The sequence below is a fragment of the Periophthalmus magnuspinnatus genome, chromosome 20, assembly GCF_009829125.3.
Source record: "Periophthalmus magnuspinnatus isolate fPerMag1 chromosome 20, fPerMag1.2.pri, whole genome shotgun sequence".
NCBI classification, from domain to species: Eukaryota; Metazoa; Chordata; class Actinopteri; order Gobiiformes; family Gobiidae; genus Periophthalmus; species Periophthalmus magnuspinnatus.
Window position 1 is genome coordinate 27716782 of NC_047145.1, and position 6567 is coordinate 27723348.

A 6567-nucleotide genomic window follows, 5' to 3' on the forward strand; every position below is an offset into this window, starting at 1 on the left:
TTTCGAAACCGTGCAGGCTTGAAAATGTCATAAATGGTCTCATTGGAATGAATGGAGTAGTATTACTGACACGCTGATTTTGGGGGGAGGGGCGATGTAAACGGGAACGAAAGGCAGGATCTTTGCGGTTGCGTGTACCCCGCGGTCGCAAGGGGTGGCAAGGGCCTTTATCACTCACTGCTTGCAGTTTTAATTAGGCCCTAGCCTGGGACAACGTCCTGGCGAGGGACTCATTAAAACCGCGTCCGGAGCATGGAAAATGGCAAAAATCAAGTAGTAAACATGCCCCGACATGGCAGTGAGTGGTGTCAAAAATTAGAACTCGACGACCTCTAATTGTCACAAAAGACCCAGAGAAAAAATAACGAAAGATGACTTGGTAGCGCCACCTCAAACTTTGATTTTCATGGTGTCAATGGGAGCCCGAATCGGAAAAAAGTCAACGTAAAAATCTGAAAGTCACATCAAAAAATAGAACATGTCAGGACATGACAAAAAGGATATTATGGCCCCGCCCTAAAATGTACAGGAAGCCGGCCATATTGGATCAAACCCTGGAATGACAAAAGTGCACACCCTCACATTCAGGACACATTTCCTCGCACACTTTAAATTTGGCCAAATCCCAATAAATCCATGTGTGATTAAAGATTATCAATTACATTTTGAATATGGCTTTGGGTATGGTCATGGTGAATTTTCAACAAAATCGCAATTTTTGGAATAATTCAATAAAATATTTCTCTTTCACACATTTTTTTGTTGGGAAAACACTAATACAGCGTTTATGCACATTTGTGAGCTGAACGCAATGATATTCAAATCAAGGCACTCTCTCACAAAATGGCTCTCTAGCGCCCTCTTCAAATTTCATTTTCAAAAATTCATAGAAGACAATCAATTTGTCGTGGTCTTATTATTTTGGTGGCCGCTTTGAAGCCACTTTTGACCTCCTGAACGTTAACGAAACATCAATTTTATTGGACCCAAAATTCAAGGTTGGTGAAAAATTAATTATTTTGATGTTCAAAAAAATGTATGTGTCAAAATGACTCAATAGCGCCACCTCAAAATTTGAAATATATTGCGGCAATGAGAGACCTTTTTCATTGTAGATAAATTAAATTTGGTGCAAACATAGAACATGTCAATACAAGTAAAAAATTATATTATGACCCCAACTAAGTTGTAGTGTTGAAATGTATTTTCTCATGAATGTATAATGTTTAGCTTATTAAGGTGTAGGCTGTGATTATAGGTAGATGTGGTGTATGAGTGGACTGTATTGTGAATGTATGTACTGTAAGTTTGTGAGAGATCTGGTGATCTGAAGGCAGTGGTCTATGGATGGTCTATGGAGTTTTAAGATATGAAAGAGGGTTTGTATTCTGTACGTATTGTTTTTATAAGCTGTGGTGTGGCTGGGTGTTTTTTTGTTGTTTTTTCTAGCAAGGGACAAAGGATGAAAATTAGCACTGGCTATGACCGAAAGGACAAAATCGCAGATACAAGCGGCCGAAATAGGTTTTCTCCGCAGAGTGGCTGGGCGCACCCTTAGGGATAGGAAACAGTTCAACGGAGTTTATTTTCAGATACAGGAATGTAAATGAAGGTAGACAGAGTAGACAGGGAGCGGTGTTGTATGAAGTAGTCTTGGAGCAGGTCATGGGTCGCAGGGTCAGAGGTTGGGGTGTTCGTACCGGTCATGGAAAGCTTGTGGTTCCAGGTAACGTAATCACAATGGATACATGAACAAATAAACCGGAACATGACATGAAGAAAAAACAAAAGATGACAAGACGATCTGGCCCTGAGTGTCAGATCCTCAGTCCTTTTATCCTCACAGGTGCAACTTAAGTGATAATGGGTTGCAGGTGTGTGTGGGAGGAGCCAGAATCTCCACCCAGCTCCGGGCTCAGACACAGAAAGGAGGAGGAAAAACAGCACAGAACACACAAAAAAACACAAATCCTGACATATTATCATTATTATTATTATTATTATTATTATTATTGTTTTATTGTCATTGTTATTGTTGTTATAGGGAATCATTTTAGGAGAGTCTATTTAGGAGAGTTTTTGGATAAAAAAAAAAAAAAATTCTATCAGTGTTGTTTTGCTGGATTGCTTTTGCTTTTCACTGTAAGAGAATGGTTATTTATCTATGACTATACTGTAACAAAGAGTGTGGTGCCATAAGCAATGCGTCCCAGAGTGGCTTTCTGTTAAATGAGAGATCTCTAGTAAGGAGTTTGTCACTTGCTTGTTTCCATGGAGATATTAATACTTTGCCAGGAGTGTTCAGCAAGATGGCATTTAACATATCTATCTCCATGGACACCACCAGGTCAATTTACAAGTGAAGTCTGTGGAGAGACTACCCCACTCACAGTAAGACTGGAATTCTTAAGGTATTTTGATCAGTAAAAAGCACTTGTGCACAGATGCAAGTTTGATAAAAGTGCAATTAATGCCTCACTGCAGAGCATTGTAGGCCAGGAGTGGGCAAACATTTTGACATACGGGCCACAAAGGGTTCTGGCTGGGCCAATATATATATATATATATATATATATATATATATATATATATATATATATATATATATATATATATATATATATATATATATATATATATATATATATATATATATATATATATATATATAACTCCTCCTTACCCTCTGTGGGTGGTCTCATCCCCTCTTTTCCATGCTTGGGACCTCTACCAGCTGCCTGGGAGCTTGAAGGTTCTGCGCAGTATCTTTGCAGCCACTTTTCTGGACTGAGATGTCTGATGTTTTTCCTGGGATCTGCTGTAGCCACTTCTCCAGTTTGGGGTTCACTGCCCCGAGTGCTCCGATGACCATGGGCACCACTGATACCTTCACCTTCCAGGCCTTCTCCAGCTCTTCTTTGAGCCCCTGGTATTTCTCGAGTTTCTCATGTTCCTTTATACTGATGTTCCCATCACTTGGTACTGCGATGTCCACCACAACGGCTTTGCTCTGTTTTTTATCCACCACCACAGTGTCCGGTTGGTTCGCCATCACCATTCTGTCAGTCTGTATCTGGAAGTCCTACACGATCTTGGCTCAATCATTCTCCACTACCTTTGGAGGTGTTTCCCACCTTGACCTTGGGGTCTCCAGTCCGTACTCTGCACAGATGTTTCTGTACACTATGCCTGCCACTTGGTTATGCCACTCCATGTATGCTTTCCCTGCCAACTTCTTACACCCTGCAGTTATGTGCTGGATTGTCTCAGGAGCCTCTTTGCACAGCCTACACCTTGGGTCTTGTCAGGCATGGCAGGTCTGGGCCTCTATCACTCTGGTGCTCAAGGTCTGCTCCTGTGGAGCCAGGATGAGTACCTCGGTGCTGTCCTTCAGTCCAGCTTTCTCAAGCCATTGGTAGGATTTCTTGATATCAGCCACTTCAGTTATGTTCCGGTGGTACATCCCATGCAGGGGCTTGTCCTTCCATGATGGTTCCCTTAGCACCTCTTCCTCTGCGCTCCACTGTCTGAGACATTTGCTGAGCACGTCATCTGTTGGGGCCTTGTCCTTGATGTACTTATAGATCTTGGATGTTTCATCCTGGACTGTGGCTCTCACACTCGCTAGTCCTCGGCCTCCTTCCTTACGGTTCGCATACAGTCTCAGGGTGCTGGATTTGGGTTGGAATCCACCATGAACGGTCAGGAGCTTTCAGGTCTTAACCCTTTCAGGACTGAGCACATTATAGCTCACCTAGACATTGTTCTTTTTTCTTTTTTAGCCATAAAAATTATGTTAAATGAAGTATCAGCATGTACATTTGCCCTTTTTACTACCTCTATTTTACATATCCATCCTTATTTTTCTTTTGATGCATCAAATAAGTGTGTAATACCAGTTTAAGTAGAAGAAAAATATGAAAAACAAATGTACTTTTGTGCAAGCAAACTATCTGGCCAGCTCAGAAACACTTTATAAAACATATTTGAACAATAATCAATATTAATAGAAGAGATTAAGCATATTGTACCTAGGGTTAGGGTTTTACAGCCCTTCTCATTAAAAAAATGTCAGGCGTTTATGCAGCTAAGACAATGATTTTGCCAGGTCAAATTTTTTGGAATGTCTACTAAAGACTATCTGAAGTTCTGCAGCTTATGAGTCTGTAATCTTTAGTAAAATATTCTATTTGGAATATTTAGAAATGGTTTAAAATCAGTGCATTGATCATCACAAGTGAAAAAACAAAAATAAGAAAATCTGAAATTATTTTATATTATTTCAATGAAGAGGAAATTGAACAATAAATCAACAGTGCAATATTATACACATTTACAAAATGAATTGAAATATAAACATGAACAGTGCAACATTATATACAATAATTTACAAAATTAATTGAATTATGAACACAAACAGTGCAACATTATATACAATAATTTACAAAATGAAGGGCTTTCAATGTATTTTACAGTTCTTATTCAGGCATAGTGTGGTACATCCTGAAACAATTCCTGTCCATTTGCATGCAAAGCCCCACCTTACACTCCTCACACTGCCAGGGAGTGCAGCGTCTGCAGAGCACGCACTAACGCCGTCCCATGCTAGCCTTTTGGCTTTTGGATTGTCCAGAACTGGTGGGGACAGGGAGGTGGTTGGATGTGGGCACTTTTGTTTTTAGGGGAACTCCTAAAAGTTGTGACGAGAGCATCTCCTGAAAGTCCTGCCTTGTGGGGGTTCTCTCGCCACAGATGGTTGACATCTCTTTGAAAATGATAAAGCTGTTGATAACAGAAATGTCCAACATGTGTTGGAAAACAGTGATGTACCACCTCCTCATTTTTCTGTGGACTGTGTTAGTGCCCAGCAGCTGGTCGGACGTGTCCACTCCTCCCATGTAGCGGTTGTACTCGCCCACCACTGTGGGCCTGGGGATAGGCAACCGTTCATCTGCCTTCTTCCTCCACCACAGCACCGTTTTTCCAGCGTACACCAAGTAAACATTTGTACACATAGACACCTCCCTTGTGTCCATCCACTTCACAAATAAAAGGTCCACATCCCTCAACCAGCGACTGGAACCCTCCTGGTGATCTCTTTGTCAGGGCGTTCTCTGTTGTTGTGGGAACCACAATCCTCCCCTGGCTGTAATTTCCACAGGCTCCAAACCCTTGCTGACCCAGGTGGTGGAATAGTTGTGGGCTAGTGTAAAAATTGTCACAATAGACAATATACCCACTTCCCAAGTAGTCCTTGACAAGGGAGGAAACAACATCAAATGACAGTCCATTCACTGAGCCTTTGGATTTGGACTTTCGGGTGTACAGCTGGTAGTCGACGGTATAGCCATTCTTGTCTGCCAGTACAAAAAATTTCAGGCCCCATTTTGTAGGCTTGTCCCTCATGTACTGCTTTGAAGGACAGCCTTGCTTTGGTGGCTACCATCCGTTTGTTCACTGAAATGTGCTGCCGAGGATGGTAAACAGCCATGCAGCGGGTCCGTGCATGGCTGTGCTGACCTCCTCAAACAATCCTGCTTTACTCATGTCCTAGAAGCTGGATTGTGGGGTGACCTGCTCCTCTCACCTCCTCTCTTTCACCCCCGTTGCCTACAGCGACCCCTCAAAGGTTCCATGACAAGGCTTGTTGTAAAAAAAACAACCAAAACAGTTGCAATAACAATGTTGTAATAAATTATATCAGTAATTATCAATGAACAATGTGTCTTGAACATGCATATGCACCTTCTACCTCCTGTAGAACATGGAGGTAGAACATGCACTGTCTCTGAATGACTCACAGCAGATTTTATTTTTTGCTTCTATTTTGCCAATGAATTTGTCCACAATGCATTCATAATTTAGTGCTTATGTGTCTAATGACGGTTTTACATATGCATACACTAAATTAGTATTTTATTTGCAATATAGTAAAGGATATTATTTTTGGCGCTCCAAAAACTTCTCCTCACGCCAATACTTCAACTCGAACCAAGCAGCTTTCCATCCATCCATCCATTTTCTTCCGCTTATCCGGGGCCGGGTCGCGGGGGCAGCAGTCTAAGCAGGGACTCCCAGACTTCCCTCACCCCGGACACGTCCTCCAGCTCCTCCGGTGGGACCCCAAGGCGTACCCAGGCCAGCCGAGGGACATAGTCCCTCCAGCGTGTCCTGGGTCTTCCCCGGGGCCTCCTCCCAGTGGGACATGCCCAGAACACCTCCCTAGGGAGGTGTCAAGGAGGCATCCTGAGCAGATGCCCGAGCCACCTCAGCTGGTTCCTTTCAACGTGTAGGAGCAGCGGCTCTACTCCGAGCTCCTCCCATGTGACCGAGCTCCTCACCCTATCCCTAAGGGTGCTCCCAGCCACTCTGCGGAGGAAACCCATTTCAGCCGCTTGTATCTGCGACCTTGTCCTTTCGGTCATTACCCAGAGCTCATGACCATAGGTGAGGGTAGGAACGTAGATTGACCGGTAAATCGAGAGCTGAGCCCAAAGGTGAAGCTCCTTCTTCACCACAACGGACCGATACAGCGACCGCATCACTGCAGACGCTGCACCGATCGGC